Consider the following 24,436-nt stretch of genomic DNA (forward strand, 5'->3'; position numbering starts at 1 on the left):
TCCCTGCCACTAAGAGGACCGCACGATTTCCCACAGGCCACACTGCCTAGCAGTACCTTCAGCCCCGCACAGACAGTGTGCTAAGGACAGACTTGGGTACCGGGGGCATGGGCGGGGGATTTCCCATGGAACTCTCTAAGGGCCCGGTGCCCTGTGTGGCCCGAGGAGTGCCCATGCCGTTCCTTCACCCCGCAGGACACTTGCATCCAGCAATAAGCAGCCCTCTGCCTCCACGGGGCTCAAACACCTGGGCCCGGTGTGCGGGCACCTGGCATACGTGGAGGCAAACCCGCAGACCCCTCTGGCGCGAACCCACCACTGCGAAGATCCCCCTTTTCTTCCATCCGTAAAGGGGTCACGCTTGAGGAGTGGAGGAACATGGGGAGGCCCCCAGGAGATGGCTTTTCTCCGAGCCGCGGCTGGCTCGTTTCGGGCCTATACGTGGGCTGCGCATGCGCACTCAGGCTCCCAAGCACACACCTCCCTCCGCTCAACTGACCCACCCTTTAGAGGTCACAGCAGTTCCACAGGGTCCCTGGGCACCTGTCCGTGGACACAGGAGCCCTCCCTGCCACTTAGAGGACCACGCGATTTCCCCTGGGGAACACTGCCCAGAAGCACTCCCAGCCTCGCACAGACACTGTACGCAGGATAGACTTGTGGACCAGGGGCCTGGGCGGGGAATTTTCCAGGGAACTCTCTAAAGGCCAGGTGCCCTCTGTCGCCCTGGGAGTGCCCATGCCTTCCCTTAACCCTGCAGGACACTATCATCCAGCAATAAGCAGCCCTCTGCCTCCACGGGGCTCAAACACCTGGGCCCATTGTGCGAGCACCTGGCGTTCGCGCAGGCAAACCCGCAGACCCCTCTGGCCCGAACCCACCACTGCGAAGATCCCCCTTTTCTTCCATCCGTAAAGGGGTCCTCCGTGAGGAGTGGAGGAACATGGGGAGGACCCCAGGAGATGGCTTTTCTCCGAGCCGCGGCTGGCTCATTTCGGGCCTATAAGTGGGCCGCGCGTGCGCACTCAGGCTCCCCACCACAAGCCTCCATCGGGTCACGGGACCCACCCTTGACGTGTCTCCTGAACCACCGTTGAGGGGTCACGTCACCCACCCCTGAGGGGTCACGTGACCCACCCCTGAGGGGTCTTGTGACCCACCCCACAGGGGTCACGTGACCCACCCCTGAGGGGTCACGTGACCCACCCCTGAGGGGTCACATGACCCACCCCTGAGGGGTCTCGTGAACCACCCCTGAGGGGTCACGTGACCCACCCCTGAGGGGTCTCGTGACCCACCCCTGAGGGGTCACGTGACCCACCCCTGAGGGGTCTCGTTACCCACCCCACAGGGGTCACGTGACCCACCCCTGAGGGGTCACGTGACCCACCCCTGAGGGGTCACGTGACCCACCCTTGAGGGGTCTCGTGACCTACCCTTTTGGGGTCACGTGACCACCCTTGAGGGGTCTCGTGACCCCCCCTTGAGGGGTCACTGCAGTTTTACAGGGTCCCTGCGCACCTGTTCGGGGAAACAGCAGCCCTCCCTGCCACTCAGAGGACCGCACGATTTCCCACAGGCCACACTGCCTAGCAGTACCTTCAGTCCCGCACAGACAGTGTGCTAAGGACAGACTTGGGTACCGGGGGCATGGGCGGGGGATTTCCCATGGAACTCTCTAAGGGCCCGGTGCCCTGTGTGGCCCGGGGAGTGCCCATGCCGTTCCTTCACCCCGCAGGACACTTGCATCCAGCAATAAGCAGCCCTCTGCCTCCACGGGGCTCAAACACCTGGGCCCGGTGTGCGGGCACCTGGCGTACGTGGAGGCAAACCCGCAGACCCCTCTGGCGCGAACCCACCACTGCGAAGATCCCCCTTTTCTTCCATCCGTAAAGGGGTCACGCTTGAGGAGTGGAGGAACATGGGGAGGCCCCCAGGAGATGGCTTTTCTCCGAGCCGCGGCTGGCTCGTTTCGGGCCTATACGTGGGCCGCGCATGCGCACTCAGGCTCCCAAGCACACACCTCCCTCCGCTCAACTGACCCACCCTTTAGAGGTCACAGCAGTTCCACAGGGTCCCTGGGCACCGGTCCGTGGACACAGGAGCCCTCCCTGCCACTTAGAGGACCACGCGATTTCCCCTGGGGAACACTGCCCAGAAGCACTCCCAGCCTCGCACAGACACTGTACGCAGGATAGACTTGTGGACCAGGGGCCTGGGCGGGGAATTTTCCAGGGAACTCTCTAAAGGCCAGGTGCCCTCTGTCGCCCTGGGAGTGCCCATGCCTTCCCTTAACCCTGCAGGACACTATCATCCAGCAATAAGCAGCCCTCTGCCTCCACGGGGCTCAAACACCTGGGCCCATTGTGCGAGCACCTGGCGTTCGCGCAGGCAAACCCGCAGACCCCTCTGGCCCGAACCCACCACTGCGAAGATCCCCCTTTTCTTCCATCCGTAAAGGGGTCCTCCGTGAGGAGTGGAGGAACATGGGGAGGACCCCAGGAGATGGCTTTTCTCCGAGCCGCGGCTGGCTCATTTCGGGCCTATAAGTGGGCCGCGCGTGCGCACTCAGGCTCCCCACCACAAGCCTCCATCGGGTCACGGGACCCACCCTTGACGTGTCTCCTGAACCACCGTTGAGGGGTCACGTCACCCACCCCTGAGGGGTCACGTGACCCACCCCTGAGGGGTCTTGTGACCCACCCCACAGGGGTCACGTGACCCACCCCTGAGGGGTCACGTGACCCACCCCTGAGGGGTCACATGACCCACCCCTGAGGGGTCTCGTGAACCACCCCTGAGGGGTCACGTGACCCACCCCTGAGGGGTCTCGTGACCCACCCCTGAGGGGTCACGTGACCCACCCCTGAGGGGTCTCGTTACCCACCCCACAGGGGTCACGTGACCCACCCCTGAGTGGTCACGTGACCCACCCCTGAGGGGTCACGTGACCCACCCTTGAGGGGTCTCGTGACCTACCCTTTTGGGGTCACGTGACCCACCCCTGAGGGGTCTCGTTACCCACCCCACAGGGGTCACGTGACCCACCCCTGAGGGGTCACGTGACCCACCCCTGAGGGGTCTCGTGACCTACCCTTTTGGGGTCACGTGACCCACCCTTGAGGGGTCTCGTGACCTACCCTTTTGGGGTCACGTGACCCACCCTTGAGGGGTCTCGTGACCCACCCTTGAGGGGTCACAGCAGTTTTACAGGGTCCCTGCGCACCTGTTCGGGGAAACAGCAGCCCTCCCTGCCACTCAGAGGACCGCACGATTTCCCACAGGCCACACTGCCTAGCAGTACCTTCAGCCCCGCACAGACAGTGTGCTAAGGACAGACTTGGGTACCGGGGGCATGGGCGGGGGATTTCCCATGGAACTCTCTAAGGGCCCGGTGCCCTGTGTGGCCCGGGGAGTGCCCATGCCGTTCCTTGACCCCGCAGGACACTTGCATCCAGCAATAAGCAGCCCTCTGCCTCCACGGGGCTCAAACACCTGGGCCCGGTGTGCGGGCACCTGGCGTACGTGGAGGCAAACCCGCAGACCCCCCTGGCGCGAACCCACCACTGCGAAGATCCCCCTTTTCTTCCATCCGTAAAGGGGTCACGCTTGAGGAGTGGAGGAACATGGGGAGGCCCCCAGGAGATGGCTTTTCTCCGAGCCGCGGCTGGCTCGTTTCGGGCCTATACGTGGGCCGCGCATGCGCACTCAGGCTCCCAAGCACACACCTCCCTCCGCTCAACTGACCCACCCTTTAGAGGTCACAGCAGTTCCACAGGGTCCCTGGGCACCTGTCCGTGGACACAGGAGCCCTCCCTGCCACCTAGAGGACCACACGATTTCCCCTGGGGAACACTGCCCAGAAGCACTCCCAGCCTCGCACAGACACTGTACGCAGGATAGACTTGTGGACCAGGGGCCTGGGCGGGGAATTTTCCAGGGAACTCTCTAAAGGCCAGGTGCCCTCTGTCGCCCTGGGAGTGCCCATGCCTTCCCTTAACCCTGCAGGACACTATCATCCAGCAATAAGCAGCCCTCTGCCTCCACGGGGCTCAAACACCTGGGCCCATTGTGCGAGCACCTGGCGTTCGCGCAGGCAAACCCGCAGACCCCTCTGGCCCGAACCCACCACTGCGAAGATCCCCCTTTTCTTCCATCCGTAAAGGGGTCCTCCGTGAGGAGTGGAGGAACATGGGGAGGCCCCCAGGAGATGGATTTTCTCCGAGCCGCGGCTGGCTCATTTCGGGCCTATAAGTGGGCCGCGTCTGCGCACTCAGGCTCCCCACCACAAGCCTCCCTCGGGTCACGGGACCCACCCTTGACGTGTCTCCTGAACCACCGTTGAGGGGTCACGTCACCCACCCCTGAGGGGTCTCGTGACCCACCCCTGAGGGGTCTTGTGACCCACCCCACAGGGGTCACGTGACCCACCCCTGAGGGTCACTGCAGTTTTACAGGGTCCCTGCGCACCTGTTCGGGGAAACAGCAGCCCTCCCTGCCACTCAGAGGACCGCACGATTTCCCACAGGCCACACTGCCTAGCAGTACCTTCAGCCCCGCACAGACAGTGTGCTAAGGACAGACTTGGGTACCGGGGGCATGGGCGGGGGATTTCCCATGGAACTCTCTAAGGGCCCGGTGCCCTGTGTGGCCCGGGGAGTGCCCATGCCGTTCCTTCACCCCGCAGGACACTTGCATCCAGCAATAAGCAGCCCTCTGCCTCCACGGGGCTCAAACACCTGGGCCCGGTGTGCGGGCACCTGGCATACGTGGAGGCAAACCCGCAGACCCCTCTGGCGCGAACCCACCACTGCGAAGATCCCCCTTTTCTTCCATCCGTAAAGGGGTCACGCTTGAGGAGTGGAGGAACATGGGGAGGCCCCCAGGAGATGGCTTTTCTCCGAGCCGCGGCTGGCTCGTTTCGGGCCTATACGTGGGCCGCGCATGCGCACTCAGGCTCCCAAGCACACACCTCCCTCCGCTCAACTGACCCACCCTTTAGAGGTCACAGCAGTTCCACAGGGTCCCTGGGCACCTGTCCGTGGACACAGGAGCCCTCCCTGCCACCTAGAGGACCACGCGATTTCCCCTGGGGAACACTGCCCAGAAGCACTCCCAGCCTCGCACAGACACTGTACGCAGGATAGACTTGTGGACCAGGGGCCTGGGCGGGGAATTTTCCAGGGAACTCTCTAAAGGCCAGGTGCCCTCTGTCGCCCTGGGAGTGCCCATGCCTTCCCTTAACCCTGCAGGACACTATCATCCAGCAATAAGCAGCCCTCTGCCTCCACGGGGCTCAAACACCTGGGCCCATTGTGCGAGCACCTGGCGTTCGCGCAGGCAAACCCGCAGACCCCTCTGGCCCGAACCCACCACTGCGAAGATCCCCCTTTTCTTCCATCCGTAAAGGGGTCCTCCGTGAGGAGTGGAGGAACATGGGGAGGACCCCAGGAGATGGCTTTTCTCCGAGCCGCGGCTGGCTCATTTCGGGCCTATAAGTGGGCCGCGCGTGCGCACTCAGGCTCCCCACCACAAGCCTCCCTCGGGTCACGGGACCCACCCTTGACGTGTCTCCTGAACCACCGTTGAGGGGTCACGTCACCCACCCCTGAGGGGTCACGTGACCCACCCCTGAGGGGTCACGTGACCCACCCCTGAGGGGTCACATGACCCACCCCTGAGGGGTCTCGTGAACCACCCCTGAGGGGTCACGTGACCCACCCCTGAGGGGTCTCGTGACCCACCCCTGAGGGGTCACGTGACCCACCCCTGAGGGGTCTCGTTACCCACCCCACAGGGGTCACGTGACCCACCCCTGAGGGGTCACGTGACCCACCCCTGAGGGGTCACGTGACCCACCCCTGAGGGGTCACGTGACCCACCCTTGAGGGGTCTCGTGACCTACCCTTTTGGGGTCACGTGACCACCCTTGAGGGGTCTCGTGACCCCCCCTTGAGGGGTCACTGCAGTTTTACAGGGTCCCTGCGCACCTGTTCGGGGAAACAGCAGCCCTCCCTGCCACTCAGAGGACCGCACGATTTCCCACAGGCCACACTGCCTAGCAGTACCTTCAGCCCCGCACAGACAGTGTGCTAAGGACAGACTTGGGTACCGGGGGCATGGGCGGGGGATTTCCCATGGAACTCTCTAAGGGCCCGGTGCCCTGTGTGGCCCGGGGAGTGCCCATGCCGTTCCTTCACCCCGCAGGACACTTGCATCCAGCAATAAGCAGCCCTCTGCCTCCACGGGGCTCAAACACCTGGGCCCGGTGTGCGGGCACCTGGCGTACGTGGAGGCAAAACCGCAGACCCCTCTGGCGCGAACCCACCACTGCGAAGATCCCCCTTTTCTTCCATCCGTAAAGGGGTCACGCTTGAGGAGTGGAGGAACATGGGGAGGCCCCCAGGAGATGGCTTTTCTCCGAGCCGCGGCTGGCTCGTTTCGGGCCTATACGTGGACCGCGCATGCGCACTCAGGCTCCCAAGCACACACCTCCCTCCGCTCAACTGACCCACCCTTTAGAGGTCACAGCAGTTCCACAGGGTCCCTGGGCACCTGTCCGTGGACACAGGAGCCCTCCCTGCCACCTAGAGGACCACACGATTTCCCCTGGGGAACACTGCCCAGAAGCACTCCCAGCCTCGCACAGACACTGTACGCAGGATAGACTTGTGGACCAGGGGCCTGGGCGGGGAATTTTCCAGGGAACTCTCTAAAGGCCAGGTGCCCTCTGTCGCCCTGGGAGTGCCCATGCCTTCCCTTAACCCTGCAGGACACTATCATCCAGCAATAAGCAGCCCTCTGCCTCCACGGGGCTCAAACACCTGGGCCCATTGTGCGAGCACCTGGCGTTCGCGCAGGCAAACCCGCAGACCCCTCTGGCCCGAACCCACCACTGCGAAGATCCCCCTTTTCTTCCATACGTAAAGGAGTCCTCCGTGAGGAGTGGAGGAACATGGGGAGGACCCCAGGAGATGGCTTTTCTCCGAGCCGCGGCTGGCTCATTTCGGGCCTATAAGTGGGCCGCGCGTGCGCACTCAGGCTCCCCACCACAAGCCTCCCTCGGGTCACGGGACCCACCCTTGACGTGTCTCCTGAACCACCGTTGAGGGGTCACGTCACCCACCCCTGAGGGGTCACGTGACCCACCCCTGAGGGGTCTTGTGACCCACCCCACAGGGGTCACGTGACCCACCCCTGAGGGGTCACGTGACCCACACCTGAGGGGTCACATGACCCACCCCTGAGGGGTCTCGTGAACCACCCCTGAGGGGTCACGTGACCCACCCCTGAGGGGTCTCGTGACCCACCCCTGAGGGGTCACGTGACCCACCCCTGAGGGGTCTCGTTACCCACCCCACAGGGGTCACGTGACCCACCCCTGAGGGGTCACGTGACCCACCCCTGAGGGGTCTCGTGACCTACCCTTTTGGGGTCACGTGACCCACCCTTGAGGGGTCTCGTGACCTACCCTTTTGGGGTCACGTGACCCAACCTTGAGGGGTCTCGTGACCCACCCTTGAGGGGTCACAGCAGTTTTACAGGGTCCCTGCGCACCTGTTCGGGGAAACAGCAGCCCTCCCTGCCACTCAGAGGACCGCACGATTTCCCACAGGCCACACTGCCTAGCAGTACCTTCAGCCCCGCACAGACAGTGTGCTAAGGACAGACTTGGGTACCGGGGGCATGGGCGGGGGATTTCCCATGGAACTCTCTAAGGGCCCGGTGCCCTGTGTGGCCCGGGGAGTGCCCATGCCGTTCCTTCACCCCGCAGGACACTTGCATCCAGCAATAAGCAGCCCTCTGCCTCCACGGGGCTCAAACACCTGGGCCCGGTGTGCGGGCACCTGGCATACGTGGAGGCAAACCCGCAGACCCCTCTGGCGCGAACCCACCACTGCGAAGATCCCCCTTTTCTTCCATCCGTAAAGGGGTCACGCTTGAGGAGTGGAGGAACATGGGGAGGCCCCCAGGAGATGGCTTTTCTCCGAGCCGCGGCTGGCTCGTTTCGGGCCTATACGTGGGCTGCGCATGCGCACTCAGGCTCCCAAGCACACACCTCCCTCCGCTCAACTGACCCACCCTTTAGAGGTCACAGCAGTTCCACAGGGTCCCTGGGCACCTGTCCGTGGACACAGGAGCCCTCCCTGCCACCTAGAGGACCACGCGATTTCCCCTGGGGAACACTGCCCAGAAGCACTCCCAGCCTCGCACAGACACTGTACGCAGGATAGACTTGTGGACCAGGGGCCTGGGCGGGGAATTTTCCAGGGAACTCTCTAAAGGCCAGGTGCCCTCTGTCGCCCTGGGAGTGCCCATGCCTTCCCTTAACCCTGCAGGACACTATCATCCAGCAATAAGCAGCCCTCTGCCTCCACGGGGCTCAAACACCTGGGCCCATTGTGCGAGCACCTGGCGTTCGCGCAGGCAAACCCGCAGACCCCTCTGGCCCAACCCACCACTGCGAAGATCCCCCTTTTCTTCCATCCGTAAAGGGGTCCTCCGTGAGGAGTGGAGGAACATGGGGAGGACCCCAGGAGATGGCTTTTCTCCGAGCCGCGGCTGGCTCATTTCGGGCCTATAAGTGGGCCGCGCGTGCGCACTCAGGCTCCCCACCACAAGCCTCCCTCGGGTCACGGGACCCACCCTTGACGTGTCTCCTGAACCACCGTTGAGGGGTCACGTCACCCACCCCTGAGGGGTCACGTGACCCACCCCTGAGGGGTCTTGTGACCCACCCCAAAGGGGTCACGTGACCCACCCCTGAGGGGTCACGTGACCCACCCCTGAGGGGTCACATGACCCACCCCTGAGGGGTCTCGTAAACCACCCCTGAGGGGTCACGTCACCCACCCCTGAGGGGTCTCGTGACCCACCCCTGAGGGGTCACGTGACCCACCCCTGAGGGGTCTCGTTACCCACCCCACAGGGGTCACGTGACCCACCCCTGAGGGGTCACGTGACCCACCCCTGAGGGGTCACGTGACCCACCCCTGAGGGGTCACGTGACCCACCCTTGAGGGGTCTCGTGACCTACCCTTTTGGGGTCACGTGACCACCCTTGAGGGGTCTCGTGACCCCCCCTTGAGGGGTCACTGCAGTTTTACAGGGTCCCTGCGCACCTGTTCGGGGAAACAGCAGCCCTCCCTGCCACTCAGAGGACCGCACGATTTCCCACAGGCCACACTGCCTAGCAGTACCTTCAGCCCCGCACAGACAGTGTGCTAAGGACAGACTTGGGTACCGGGGGCATGGGCGGGGGATTTCCCATGGAACTCTCTAAGGGCCCGGTGCCCTGTGTGGCCCGGGGAGTGCCCATGCCGTTCCTTCACCCCGCAGGACACTTGCATCCAGCAATAAGCAGCCCTCTGCCTCCACGGGGCTCAAACACCTGGGCCCGGTGTGCGGGCACCTGGCGTACGTGGAGGCAAAACCGCAGACCCCTCTGGCGCGAACCCACCACTGCGAAGATCCCCCTTTTCTTCCATCCGTAAAGGGGTCACGCTTGAGGAGTGGAGGAACATGGGGAGGCCCCCAGGAGATGGCTTTTCTCCGAGCCGCGGCTGGCTCGTTTCGGGCCTATACGTGGACCGCGCATGCGCACTCAGGCTCCCAAGCACACACCTCCCTCCGCTCAACTGACCCACCCTTTAGAGGTCACAGCAGTTCCACAGGGTCCCTGGGCACCTGTCCGTGGACACAGGAGCCCTCCCTGCCACCTAGAGGACCACGCGATTTCCCCTGGGGAACACTGCCCAGAAGCACTCCCAGCCTCGCACAGACACTGTACGCAGGATAGACTTGTGGACCAGGGGCCTGGGCGGGGAATTTTCCAGGGAACTCTCTAAAGGCCAGGTGCCCTCTGTCGCCCTGGGAGTGCCCATGCCTTCCCTTAACCCTGCAGGACACTATCATCCAGCAATAAGCAGCCCTCTGCCTCCACGGGGCTCAAACACCTGGGCCCATTGTGCGAGCACCTGGCGTTCGCGCAGGCAAACCCGCAGACCCCTCTGGCCCGAACCCACCACTGCGAAGATCCCCCTTTTCTTCCATCCGTAAAGGAGTCCTCCGTGAGGAGTGGAGGAACATGGGGAGGACCCCAGGAGATGGCTTTTCTCCGAGCTGCGGCTGGCTCATTTCGGGCCTATAAGTGGGCCGCGCGTGCGCACTCAGGCTCCCCACCACAAGCCTCCCTCGGGTCACGGGACCCACCCTTGACGTGTCTCCTGAACCACCGTTGAGGGGTCACGTCACCCACCCCTGAGGGGTCACATGACCCACCCCTGAGGGGTCTCGTGAACCACCCCTGAGGGGTCACGTGACCCACCCCTGAGGGGTCTCGTGACCCACCCCTGAGGGGTCACGTGACCCACCCCTGAGGGGTCTCGTTACCCACCCCACAGGGGTCACGTGACCCACCCCTGAGGGGTCACGTGACCCACCCCTGAGGGGTCTCGTGACCTACCCTTTTGGGGTCACGTGACCCACCCTTGAGGGGTCTCGTGACCTACCCTTTTGGGGTCACGTTACCCAACCTTGAGGGGTCTCGTGACCCACCCTTGAGGGGTCACAGCAGTTTTACAGGGTCCCTGCGCACCTGTTCGGGGAAACAGCAGCCCTCCCTGCCACTCAGAGGACCGCACGATTTCCCACAGGCCACACTGCCTAGCAGTACCTTCAGCCCTGCACAGACAGTGTGCTAAGGACAGACTTGGGTACCGGGGGCATGGGCGGGGGATTTCCCATGGAACTCTCTAAGGGCCCGGTGCCCTGTGTGGCCCGGGGAGTGCCCATGCCGTTCCTTGACCCCGCAGGACACTTGCATCCAGCAATAAGCAGCCCTCTGCCTCCACGGGGCTCAAACACCTGGGCCCGGTGTGCGGGCACCTGGCGTACGTGGAGGCAAACCCGCAGACCCCCCTGGCGCGAACCCACCACTGCGAAGATCCCCCTTTTCTTCCATCCGTAAAGGGGTCACGCTTGAGGAGTGGAGGAACATGGGGAGGCCCCCAGGAGATGGCTTTTCTCCGAGCCGCGGCTGGCTCGTTTCGGGCCTATACGTGGGCCGCGCATGCGCACTCAGGCTCCCAAGCACACACCTCCCGCCGCTCAACTGACCCACCCTTTAGAGGTCACAGCAGTTCCACAGGGTCCCTGGGCACCTGTCCGTGGACACAGGAGCCCTCCCTGCCACCTAGAGGACCACGCGATTTCCCCTGGGGAACACTGCCCAGAAGCACTCCCAGCCTCGCACAGACACTGTACGCAGGATAGACTTGTGGACCAGGGGCCTGGGCGGGGAATTTTCCAGGGAACTCTCTAAAGGCCAGGTGCCCTCTGTCGCCCTGGGAGTGCCCATGCCTTCCCTTAACCCTGCAGGACACTATCATCCAGCAATAAGCAGCCCTCTGCCTCCACGGGGCTCAAACACCTGGGCCCATTGTGCGAGCACCTGGCGTTCGCGCAGGCAAACCCGCAGACCCCTCTGGCCCGAACCCACCACTGCGAAGATCCCCCTTTTCTTCCATCCGTAAAGGGGTCCTCCGTGAGGAGTGGAGGAACATGGGGAGGCCCCCAGGAGATGGATTTTCTCCGAGCCGCGGCTGGCTCATTTCGGGCCTATAAGTGGGCCGCGTCTGCGCACTCAGGCTCCCCACCACAAGCCTCCCTCGGGTCACGGGACCCACCCTTGACGTGTCTCCTGAACCACCGTTGAGGGGTCACGTCACCCACCCCTGAGGGGTCTCGTGACCCACCCCTGAGGGGTCTTGTGACCCACCCCACAGGGGTCACGTGACCCACCCCTGAGGGGTCACGTGACCCACCCCTGAGGGGTCTCGTGACCCACCCCTGAGGGGTCACGTGACCCACCCCTGAGGGGTCACGTGACCCACACCTGAGGGGTCTCGTGACCCACCCCTGAGGGGTCACGTGACCCACCCCTGAGGGGTCACGTGACCCACCCCTGAGGGGTCACGTGACCCACCCTTGAGGGGTCTCGTGACCTACCCTTTTGGGGTCACGTGACCACCCTTGAGGGGTCTCTTGACCCCCCCTTGAGGGGTCACTGCAGTTTTACAGGGTCCCTGCGCACCTGTTCAGGGAAACAGCAGCCCTCCCTGCCACTCAGAGGACCGCACGATTTCCCACAGGCCACACTGCCTAGCAGTACCTTCAGCCCCGCACAGACAGTGTGCTAAGGACAGACTTGGGTACCGGGGGCATGGGCGGGGGATTTCCCATGGAACTCTCTAAGGGCCCGGTGCCCTGTGTGGCCCGGGGAGTGCCCATGCCGTTCCTTCACCCCGCAGGACACTTGCATCCAGCAATAAGCAGCCCTCTGCCTCCACGGGGCTCAAACACCTGGGCCCGGTGTGCGGGCACCTGGCGTACGTGGAGGCAAACCCGCAGACCCCTCTGGCGCGAACCCACCACTGCGAAGATCCCCCTTTTCTTCCATCCGTAAAGGGGTCACGCTTGAGGAGTGGAGGAACATGGGGAGGCCCCCAGGAGATGGCTTTTCTCCGAGCCGCGGCTGGCTCGTTTCGGGCCTATACGTGGGCCGCGCATGCGCACTCAGGCTCCCAAGCACACACCTCCCTCCGCTCAACTGACCCACCCTTTAGAGGTCACAGCAGTTCCACAGGGTCCCTGGGCACCTGTCCGTGGACACAGGAGCCCTCCCTGCCACCTAGAGGACCACGCGATTTCCCCTGGGGAACACTGCCCAGAAGCACTCCCAGCCTCGCACAGACACTGTACGCAGGATAGACTTGTGGACCAGGGGCCTGGGCGGGGAATTTTCCAGGGAACTCTCTAAAGGCCAGGTGCCCTCTGTCGCCCTGGGAGTGCCCATGCCTTCCCTTAACCCTGCAGGACACTATCATCCAGCAATAAGCAGCCCTCTGCCTCCACGGGGCTCAAACACCTGGGCCCATTGTGCGAGCACCTGGCGTTCGCGCAGGCAAACCCGCAGACCCCTCTGGCCCGAACCCACCACTGCGAAGATCCCCCTTTTCTTCCATCCGTAAAGGGGTCCTCCGTGAGGAGTGGAGGAACATGGGGAGGACCCCAGGAGATGGCTTTTCTCCGAGCCGCGGCTGGCTCATTTCGGGCCTATAAGTGGGCCGCGCGTGCGCACTCAGGCTCCCCACCACAAGCCTCCCTCGGGTCACGGGACCCACCCTTGACGTGTCTCCTGAACCACCGTTGAGGGGTCACGTCACCCACCCCTGAGGGGTCACGTGACCCACCCCTGAGGGGTCTTGTGACCCACCCCACAGGGGTCACGTGACCCACCCCTGAGGGGTCACATGACCCACCCCTGAGGGGTCACATGACCCACCCCTGAGGGGTCTCGTGAACCACCCCTGAGGGGTCACGTGACCCACCCCTGAGGGGTCTCGTGACCCACCCCTGAGGGGTCACGTGACCCACCCCTGAGGGGTCTCGTTACCCACCCCACAGGGGTCACGTGACCCACCCCTGAGGGGTCACGTGACCCACCCCTGAGGGGTCTCGTGACCTACCCTTTTGGGGTCACGTGACCCACCCTTGAGGGGTCTCGTGACCTACCCTTTTGGGGTCACGTGACCCACCCTTGAGGGGTCTCGTGACCCACCCTTGAGGGGTCACAGCAGTTTTACAGGGTCCCTGCGCACCTGTTCGGGGAAACAGCAGCCCTCCCTGCCACTCAGAGGACCGCACGATTTCCCACAGGCCACACTGCCTAGCAGTACCTTCAGCCCCGCACAGACAGTGTGCTAAGGACAGACTTGGGTACCGGGGGCATGGGCGGGGGATTTCCCATGGAACTCTCTAAGGGCCCGGTGCCCTGTGTGGCCCGGGGAGTGCCCATGCCGTTCCTTGACCCCGCAGGACACTTGCATCCAGCAATAAGCAGCCCTCTGCCTCCACGGGGCTCAAACACCTGGGCCCGGTGTGCGGGCACCTGGCGTACGTGGAGGCAAACCCGCAGACCCCCCTGGCGCGAACCCACCACTGCGAAGATCCCCCTTTTCTTCCATCCGTAAAGGGGTCACGCTTGAGGAGTGGAGGAACATGGGGAGGCCCCCAGGAGATGGCTTTTCTCCGAGCCGCGGCTGGCTCGTTTCGGGCCTATACGTGGGCCGCGCATGCGCACTCAGGCTCCCAAGCACACACCTCCCTCCGCTCAACTGACCCACCCTTTAGAGGTCACAGCAGTTCCACAGGGTCCCTGGGCACCTGTCCGTGGACACAGGAGCCCTCCCTGCCACCTAGAGGACCACGCGATTTCCCCTGGGGAACACTGCCCAGAAGCACTCCCAGCCTCGCACAGACACTGTACGCAGGATAGACTTGTGGACCAGGGGCCTGGGCGGGGAATTTTCCAGGGAACTCTCTAAAGGCCAGGTGCCCTCTGTCGCCCTGGGAGTGCCCATGCCTTCCCTTAACCCTGCAGGACACTATCATCCAGCAATAAGCAGCCCTCTGCCTCCACGGGGCTCAAACACCTGGGCCCATTGTGCGAGCACCTGGCGTTCGCGCAGGCAAACCCGCAGACCCCTCTGGCCCGAACCCACCACTGCGAAGATCCCCCTTTTCTTCCATCCGTAAAGGGGTCCTCCGTGAGGAGTGGAGGAACATGGGGAGGCCCCCAGGAGATGGATTTTCTCCGAGCCGCGGCTGGCTCATTTCGGGCCTATAAGTGGGCCGCGTCTGCGCACTCAGGCTCCCCACCACAAGCCTCCCTCGGGTCACGGGACCCACCCTTGACGTGTCTCCTGAACCACCGTTGAGGGGTCACGTCACCCACCCCTGAGGGGTCTCGTGACCCACCCCTGAGGGGTCTTGTGACCCACCCCACAGGGGTCACGTGACCCACCCCTGAGGGTCACTGCAGTTTTACAGGGTCCCTGCGCACCTGTTCGGGGAAACAGCAGCCCTCCCTGCCACTCAGAGGACCGCACGATTTCCCACAGGCCACACTGCCTAGCAGTACCTTCAGCCCCGCACAGACAGTGTGCTAAGGACAGACTTGGGTACCGGGGGCATGGGCGGGGGATTTCCCATGGAACTCTCTAAGGGCCCGGTGCCCTGTGTGGCCCGGGGAGTGCCCATGCCGTTCCTTCACCCCGCAGGACACTTGCATCCAGCAATAAGCAGCCCTCTGCCTCCACGGGGCTCAAACACCTGGGCCCGGTGTGCGGGCACCTGGCATACGTGGAGGCAAACCCGCAGACCCCTCTGGCGCGAACCCACCACTGCGAAGATCCCCCTTTTCTTCCATCCGTAAAGGGGTCACGCTTGAGGAGTGGAGGAACATGGGGGGGCCCCCAGGAGATGGCTTTTCTCCGAGCCGCGGCTGGCTCGTTTCGGGCCTATACGTGGGCTGCGCATGCGCACTCAGGCTCCCAAGCACACACCTCCCTCCGCTCAACTGACCCACCCTTTAGAGGTCACAGCAGTTCCACAGGGTCCCTGGGCACCTGTCCGTGGACACAGGAGCCCTCCCTGCCACCTAGAGGACCACGCGATTTCCCCTGGGGAACACTGCCCAGAAGCACTCCCAGCCTCGCACAGACACTGTACGCAGGATAGACTTGTGGACCAGGGGCCTGGGCGGGGAATTTTCCAGGGAACTCTCTAAAGGCCAGGTGCCCTCTGTCGCCCTGGGAGTGCCCATGCCTTCCCTTAACCCTGCAGGACACTATCATCCAGCAATAAGCAGCCCTCTGCCTCCACGGGGCTCAAACACCTGGGCCCATTGTGCGAGCACCTGGCGTTCGCGCAGGCAAACCCGCAGACCCCTCTGGCCCGAACCCACCACTGCGAAGATCCCCCTTTTCTTCCATCCGTAAAGGGGTCCTCCGTGAGGAGTGGAGGAACATGGGGAGGACCCCAGGAGATGGCTTTTCTCCGAGCCGCGGCTGGCTCATTTCGGGCCTATAAGTGGGCCGCGCGTGCGCACTCAGGCTCCCCACCACAAGCCTCCCTCGGGTCACGGGACCCACCCTTGACGTGTCTCCTGAACCACCGTTGAGGGGTCACGTCACCCACCCCTGAGGGGTCACGTGACCCACCCCTGAGGGGTCTTGTGACCCACCCCACAGGGGTCACGTGACCCACCCCTGAGGGGTCACGTGACCCACCCCTGAGGGGTCACATAACCCACCCCTGAGGGGTCTCGTGAACCACCCCTGAGGGGTCACGTGACCCACCCCTGAGGGGTCTCGTGACCCACCCCTGAGGGGTCACGTGACCCACCCCTGAGGGGTCTCGTTACCCACCCCACAGGGGTCACGTGACCCACCCCTGAGGGGTCACGTGACCCACCCCTGAGGGGTCACGTGACCCACCCCTGAGGGGTCACGTGACCCACCCTTGAGGGGTCTCGTGACCTACCCTTTTGGGGTCACGTGACCACCCTTGAGGGGTCTCGTGACCCCCCCTTGAGGGGTCACTGCAGTTTTACAGGGTCCCTGCGCACCTGTTCGGGGAAACAGCAGCCCTCCCTGCCACTCAGAGGACCGCACGATTTCCCACAGGCCACACTGCCTAGCAGTACCTTCAGCCCCGCACAGACAGTGTGCTAAGGACAGACTTGGGTACCGGGGGCATGGGCGGGGGATTTCCCATGGAACTCTCTAAGGGCCCGGTGCCCTGTGTGGCCCGGGGAGTGCCCATGCCGATCCTTCACCCCGCAGGACACTTGCATCCAGCAATAAGCAGCCCTCTGCCTCCACGGGGCTCAAACACCTGGGCCCGGTGTGCGGGCACCTGGCGTACGTGGAGGCAAAACCGCAGACCCCTCTGGCGCGAACCCACCACTGCGAAGATCCCCCTTTTCTTCCATCCGTAAAGGGGTCACGCTTGAGGAGTGGAGGAACATGGGGAGGCCCCCAGGAGATGGCTTTTCTCCGAGCCGCGGCTGGCTCGTTTCGGGCCTATACGTGGACCGCGCATGCGCACTCAGGCTCCCAAGCACACACCTCCCTCCGCTCAACTGACCCACCCTTTAGAGGTCACAGCAGTTCCACAGGGTCCCTGGGCACCTGTCCGTGGACACAGGAGCCCTCCCTGCCACCTAGAGGACCACGCGATTTCCCCTGGGGAACACTGCCCAGAAGCACTCCCAGCCTCGCACAGACACTGTACGCAGGATAGACTTGTGGACCAGGGGCCTGGGCGGGGAATTTTCCAGGGAACTCTCTAAAGGCCAGGTGCCCTCTGTCGCCCTGGGAGTGCCCATGCCTTCCCTTAACCCTGCAGGACACTATCATCCAGCAATAAGCAGCCCTCTGCCTCCACGGGGCTCAAACACCTGGGCCCATTGTGCGAGCACCTGGCGTTCGCGCAGGCAAACCCGCAGACCCCTCTGGCCCGAACCCACCACTGCGAAGATCCCCCTTTTCTTCCATCCGTAAAGGGGTCCTCCGTGAGGAGTGGAGGAACATGGGGAGGACCCCAGGAGATGGCTTTTCTCCGAGCCGCGGCTGGCTCATTTCGGGCCTATAAGTGGGCCGCGCGTGCGCACTCAGGCTCCCCACCACAAGCCTCCCTCGGGTCACGGGACCCACCCTTGACGTGTCTCCTGAACCACCGTTGAGGGGTCACGTCACCCACCCCTGAGGGGTCACGTGACCCACCCCTGAGGGGTCTTGTGACCCACCCCACAGGGGTCACGTGACCCACCCCTGAGGGGTCACGTGACCCACCCCTGAGGGGTCACATAACCCACCCCTGAGGGGTCTCGTGAACCACCCCTGAGGGGTCACGTGACCCACCCCTGAGGGGTCTCGTGACCCACCCCTGAGGGGTCACGTGACCCACCCCTGAGGGGTCTCGTTACCCACCCCACAGGGGTCACGTGACCCACCCCTGAGGGGTCACGTGACCCACCCCTGAGGGGTCACGTGACCCACCCCTGAGGGGTCACGTGACCCACCCTTGAGGGGTCTCGTGACCTACCCTTTTGGGGTCACGTGACCACCCTTGAGGGGTCTCGTGACCCCCCCTTGAGGGGTCACTGCAGTTTTACAGGGTCCCTGCGCACCTGTTCGGGGAAACAGCAGCCCTCCCTGCCACTCAGAGGACCGCACGATTTCCCACAGGCCACACTGCCTAGCAGTACCTTCAGCCCCGCACAGACAGTGTGCTAAGGACAGACTTGGGTACCGGGGGCATGGGCGGGGGATTTCCCATGGAACTCTCTAAGGGCCCGGTGCCCTGTGTGGCCCGGGGAGTGCCCATGCCGATCCTTCACCCCGCAGGACACTTGCATCCAGCAATAAGCAGCCCTCTGCCTCCACGGGGCTCAAACACCTGGGCCCGGTGTGCGGGCACCTGGCGTACGTGGAGGCAAAACCGCAGACCCCTCTGGCGCGAACCCACCACTGCGAAGATCCCCCTTTTCTTCCATCCGTAAAGGGGTCACGCTTGAGGAGTGGAGGAACATGGGGAGGCCCCCAGGAGATGGCTTTTCTCCGAGCCGCGGCTGGCTCGTTTCGGGCCTATACGTGGACCGCGCATGCGCACTCAGGCTCCCAAGCACACACCTCCCTCCGCTCAACTGACCCACCCTTTAGAGGTCACAGCAGTTCCACAGGGTCCCTGGGCACCTGTCCGTGGACACAGGAGCCCTCCCTGCCACCTAGAGGACCACGCGATTTCCCCTGGGGAACACTGCCCAGAAGCACTCCCAGCCTCGCACAGACACTGTACGCAGGATAGACTTGTGGACCAGGGGCCTGGGCGGGGAATTTTCCAGGGAACTCTCTAAAGGCCAGGTGCCCTCTGTCGCCCTGGGAGTGCCCATGCCTTCCCTTAACCCTGCAGGACACTATCATCCAGCAATAAGCAGCCCTCTGCCTCCACGGGGCTCAAACACCTGGGCCCATTGTGCGAGCACCTGGCGTTCGCGCAGGCAAACCCGCAGACCCCTCTGGCCCGAACCCACCACTGCGAAGATCCCCCTTTTCTTCCATCCGTAAAGGAGTCCTCCGTGAGGAGTGGAGGAACATGGGGAGGACCCCAGGAGATGGCTTTTCTCCGAGCCGCGGCTGGCTCATTTCGGGCCTATAAGTGGGCCGCGCGTGCGCACTCAGGCTCCCCACCACAAGCCTCCCTCGGGTCACGGGACCCACCCTTGACGTGTCTCCTGAACCACCGTTGAGGGGTCACGTCACCCACCCCTGAGGGGTCACGTGACCCACCCCTGAGGGGTCACGTGACCCACCCCTGAGGGGTCACATGACCCACCCCTGAGGGGTCTCGTGAACCACCCCTGAGGGGTCACGTGACCCACCCCTGAGGGGTCTCGTGACCCACCCCTGAGGGGTCACGTGACCCACCCCTGAGGGGTCTCGTTACCCACCCCACAGGGGTCACGTGACCCACCCCTGAGGGGTCACGTGACCCACCCCTGAGGGGTCTCGTGACCTACCCTTTTGGGGTCACGTGACCCACCCTTGAGGGGTCTCGTGACCTACCCTTTTGGGGTCACGTGACCCAACCTTGAGGGGTCTCGTGACCCACCCTTGAGGGGTCACAGCAGTTTTACAGGGTCCCTGCGCACCTGTTCGGGGAAACAGCAGCCCTCCCTGCCACTCAGAGGACCGCACGATTTCCCACAGGCCACACTGCCTAGCAGTACCTTCAGCCCTGCACAGACAGTGTGCTAAGGACAGACTTGGGTACCGGGGGCATGGGCGGGGGATTTCCCATGGAACTCTCTAAGGGCCCGGTGCCCTGTGTGGCCCGGGGAGTGCCCATGCCGTTCCTTGACCCCGCAGGACACTTGCATCCAGCAATAAGCAGCCCTCTGCCTCCACGGGGCTCAAACACCTGGGCCCGGTGTGCGGGCACCTGGCGTACGTGGAGGCAAACCCGCAGACCCCCCTGGCGCGAACCCACCACTGCGAAGATCCCCCTTTTCTTCCATCCGTAAAGGGGTCACGCTTGAGGAGTGGAGGAACATGGGGAGGCCCCCAGGAGATGGCTTTTCTCCGAGCCGCGGCTGGCTCGTTTCGGGCCTATACGTGGGCCGCGCATGCGCACTCAGGCTCCCAAGCACACACCTCCCGCCGCTCAACTGACCCACCCTTTAGAGGTCACAGCAGTTCCACAGGGTCCCTGGGCACCTGTCCGTGGACACAGGAGCCCTCCCTGCCACCTAGAGGACCACGCGATTTCCCCTGGGGAACACTGCCCAGAAGCACTCCCAGCCTCGCACAGACACTGTACGCAGGATAGACTTGTGGACCAGGGGCCTGGGCGGGGAATTTTCCAGGGAACTCTCTAAAGGCCAGGTGCCCTCTGTCGCCCTGGGAGTGCCCATGCCTTCCCTTAACCCTGCAGGACACTATCATCCAGCAATAAGCAGCCCTCTGCCTCCACGGGGCTCAAACACCTGGGCCCATTGTGCGAGCACCTGGCGTTCGCGCAGGCAAACCCGCAGACCCCTCTGGCCCGAACCCACCACTGCGAAGATCCCCCTTTTCTTCCATCCGTAAAGGGGTCCTCCGTGAGGAGTGGAGGAACATGGGGAGGCCCCCAGGAGATGGATTTTCTCCGAGCCGCGGCTGGCTCATTTCGGGCCTATAAGTGGGCCGCGTCTGCGCACTCAGGCTCCCCACCACAAGCCTCCCTCGGGTCACGGGACCCACCCTTGACGTGTCTCCTGAACCACCGTTGAGGGGTCACGTCACCCACCCCTGAGGGGTCTCGTGACCCACCCCTGAGGGGTCTTGTGACCCACCCCACAGGGGTCACGTGACCCACCCCTGAGGGGTCACGTGACCCACCCCTGAGGGGTCTCGTGACCCACCCCTGAGGGGTCACGTGACCCACCCCTGAGGGGTCACGTGACCCACACCTGAGGGGTCTCGTGACCCACCCCTGAGGGGTCACGTGACCCACCCCTGAGGGGTCACGTGACCCACCCCTGAGGGGTCACGTGACCCACCCCTGAGGGGTCACGTGACCCACCCTTGAGGGGTCTCGTGACCTACCCTTTTGGGGTCACGTGACCACCCTTGAGGGGTCTCTTGACCCCCCCTTGAGGGGTCACTGCAGTTTTACAGGGTCCCTGCGCACCTGTTCAGGGAAACAGCAGCCCTCCCTGCCACTCAGAGGACCGCACGATTTCCCACAGGCCACACTGCCTAGCAGTACCTTCAGCCCCGCACAGACAGTGTGCTAAGGACAGACTTGGGTACCGGGGGCATGGGCGGGGGATTTCCCATGGAACTCTCTAAGGGCCCGGTGCCCTGTGTGGCCCGGGGAGTGCCCATGCCGTTCCTTCACCCCGCAGGACACTTGCATCCAGCAATAAGCAGCCCTCTGCCTCCACGGGGCTCAAACACCTGGGCCCGGTGTGCGGGCACCTGGCATACGTGGAGGCAAACCCGCAGACCCCTCTGGCGCGAACCCAGCACTGCGAAGATCCCCCTTTTCTTCCATCCGTAAAGGGGTCACGCTTGAGGAGTGGAGGAACATGGGGAGGCCCCCAGGAGATGGCTGATCTCCGAGCCGCGGCTGGCTCGTTTCGGGCCTATACGTGGGCCGCGCATGCGCACTCAGGCTCCCAAGCACACACCTCCCTCCGCTCAACTGACCCACCCTTTAGAGGTCACAGCAGTTCCACAGGGTCCCTGGGCACCTGTCCGTGGACACAGGAGCCCTCCCTGCCACCTAGAGGACCACGCGATTTCCCCTGGGGAACACTGCCCAGAAGCACTCCCAGCCTCGCACAGACACTGTACGCAGGATAGACTTGTGGACCAGGGGCCTGGGCGGGGAATTTTCCAGGGAACTCTCTAAAGGCCAGGTGCCCTCTGTCGCCCTGGGAGTGCCCACGCCTTCCCTTAACCCTGCAGGACACTATCATCCAGCAATAAGCAGCCCTCTGCCTCCACGGGGCTCAAACACCTGGGCCCATTGTGCGAGCACCTGGCGTACGTGCAGGCAAACCCGCAGACCCCTCTGGCCCGAACCCACCACTGCGAAGATCCCCCTTTTCTTCCATCCGTAAAGGGGTCCTCCTTGAGGAGTGGAGGAACATGGGGAGGCCCCCAGGAGATGGATTTTCTCCGAGCCGCGGCTGGCTCATTTCGGGCCTATAAGTGGGCCGCGCGTGCGCACTCAGGCTCCCCACCACAAGCCTCCCTCGGGTCACGGGACCCACCCCTGAGGGGTCTCGTGACCCACCCCTGAGGGGTCTTGTGACCCACCCCACAGGGGTCACGTGACCCACCCCTGAGGGGTCACGTGACCCACCCCTGAGGGGTCTCGTGACCCACCCCTGAGGGGTCACGTGACCCACCCCTGAGGGGTCACGTGACCCACACCTGAGGGGTCTCGTGACCCACCCCTGAGGGGTCACGTGACCCACCCCTGAGGGGTCTCGTGACCCACCCCTGAGGGGTCACGTGACCCACCCCTGAGGGGTCACGTGACCCACCCTTGAGGGGTCTCGTGACCTACCCTTTTGGGGTCACGTGACCACCCTTGAGGGGTCTCGTGACCCCCCCTTGAGGGGTCACTGCAGTTTTACAGGGTCCCTGCGCACCTGTTCGGGGAAACAGCAGCCCTCCCTGCCACTCAGAGGACCGCACGATTTCCCACAGCCCACACTGCCTAGCAGTACCTTCAGCCCCGCACAGACAGTGTGCTAAGGACAGACTTGGGTACCGGGGGCATGGGCGGGGGATTTCCCATGGAACTCTCTAAGGGCCCGGTGCCCTGTGTGGCCCGGGGAGTGCCCATGCCGTTCCTTCACCCCGCAGGACACTTGCATCCAGCAATAAGCAGCCCTCTGCCTCCACGGGGCTCAAACACCTGGGCCCGGTGTGCGGGCACCTGGCATACGTGGAGGCAAACCCGCAGACCCCTCTGGCGCGAACCCAGCACTGCGAAGATCCCCCTTTTCTTCCATCCGTAAAGGGGTCACGCTTGAGGAGTGGAGGAACATGGGGAGGCCCCCAGGAGATGGCTGATCTCCGAGCCGCGGCTGGCTCGTTTCGGGCCTATACGTGGGCCGCGCATGCGCACTCAGGCTCCCAAGCACACACCTCCCTCCGCTCAACTGACCCACCCTTTAGAGGTCACAGCAGTTCCACAGGGTCCCTGGGCACCTGTCCGTGGACACAGGAGCCCTCCCTGCCACCTAGAGGACCACGCGATTTCCCCTGGGGAACACTGCCCAGAAGCACTCCCAGCCTCGCACAGACACTGTACGCAGGATAGACTTGTGGACCAGGGGCCTGGGCGGGGAATTTTCCAGGGAACTCTCTAAAGGCCAGGTGCCCTCTGTCGCCCTGGGAGTGCCCACGCCTTCCCTTAACCCTGCAGGACACTATCATCCAGCAATAAGCAGCCCTCTGCCTCCACGGGGCTCAAACACCTGGGCCCATTGTGCGAGCACCTGGCGTACGTGCAGGCAAACCCGCAGACCCCTCTGGCCCGAACCCACCACTGCGAAGATCCCCCTTTTCTTCCATCCGTAAAGGGGTCCTCCTTGAGGAGTGGAGGAACATGGGGAGGCCCCCAGGAGATGGATTTTCTCCGAGCCGCGGCTGGCTCATTTCGGGCCTATAAGTGGGCCGCGCGTGCGCACTCAGGCTCCCCACCACAAGCCTCCCTCGGGTCACGGGACCCACCCTTGACGTGTCTCCTGAACCACCGTTGAGGGGTCACGTCACCCACCCCTGAGGGGTCACGTGACCCACCCCTGAGGGGTCTTGTGACCCACCCCACAGGGGTCACGTGACCCACCCCTGAGGGGTCACGTGACCCACCCCTGAGGGGTCACGTGACCCACCCCTGAGGGGTCTCGTGACCCACCCCTGAGGGGTCACGTGACCCACCCCTGAGGGGTCACGTGACCCACCCCTGAGGGGTCTCGTGACCCACCCCTGAGGGGTCACGTGACCCACCCCTGAGGGGTCACGTGACCCACCCCTGAGGGGTCTCGTGACCCACCCCTGAGGGGTCACGTGACCCACCCTTGAGGGGTCTCGTGACCTACCCTTTGGGGTCACGTGACCACCCTTGAGGGGTCTCGTGACCCCCCCTTGAGGGGTCACTGCAGTTTTACAGGGTCCCTGAGCACCTGTTCGGGGAAACAGCAGCCCTCCCTGCCACTCAGAGGACCGCACGATTTCCCACAGGCCACACTGCCTAGCAGTACCTTCAGCCCCGCACAGACAGTGTGCTAAGGACAGACTTGGGTACCGGGGGCATGGGCGGGGGATTTCCCATGGAACTCTCTAAGGGCCCGGTGCCCTGTGTGGCCCGGGGAGTGCCCATGCCGTTCCTTCACCCCGCAGGACACTTGCATCCAGCAATAAGCAGCCCTCTGCCTCCACGGGGCTCAAACACCTGGGCCCGGTGTGCGGGAACCTGGCATACGTGGAGGCAAACCCGCAGACCCCTCTGGCGCGAACCCACCACT

The sequence above is a fragment of the Desmodus rotundus genome, chromosome 3 (genome assembly GCF_022682495.2).
Source record: "Desmodus rotundus isolate HL8 chromosome 3, HLdesRot8A.1, whole genome shotgun sequence".
Classification (NCBI taxonomy): Eukaryota; Metazoa; Chordata; class Mammalia; order Chiroptera; family Phyllostomidae; genus Desmodus; species Desmodus rotundus.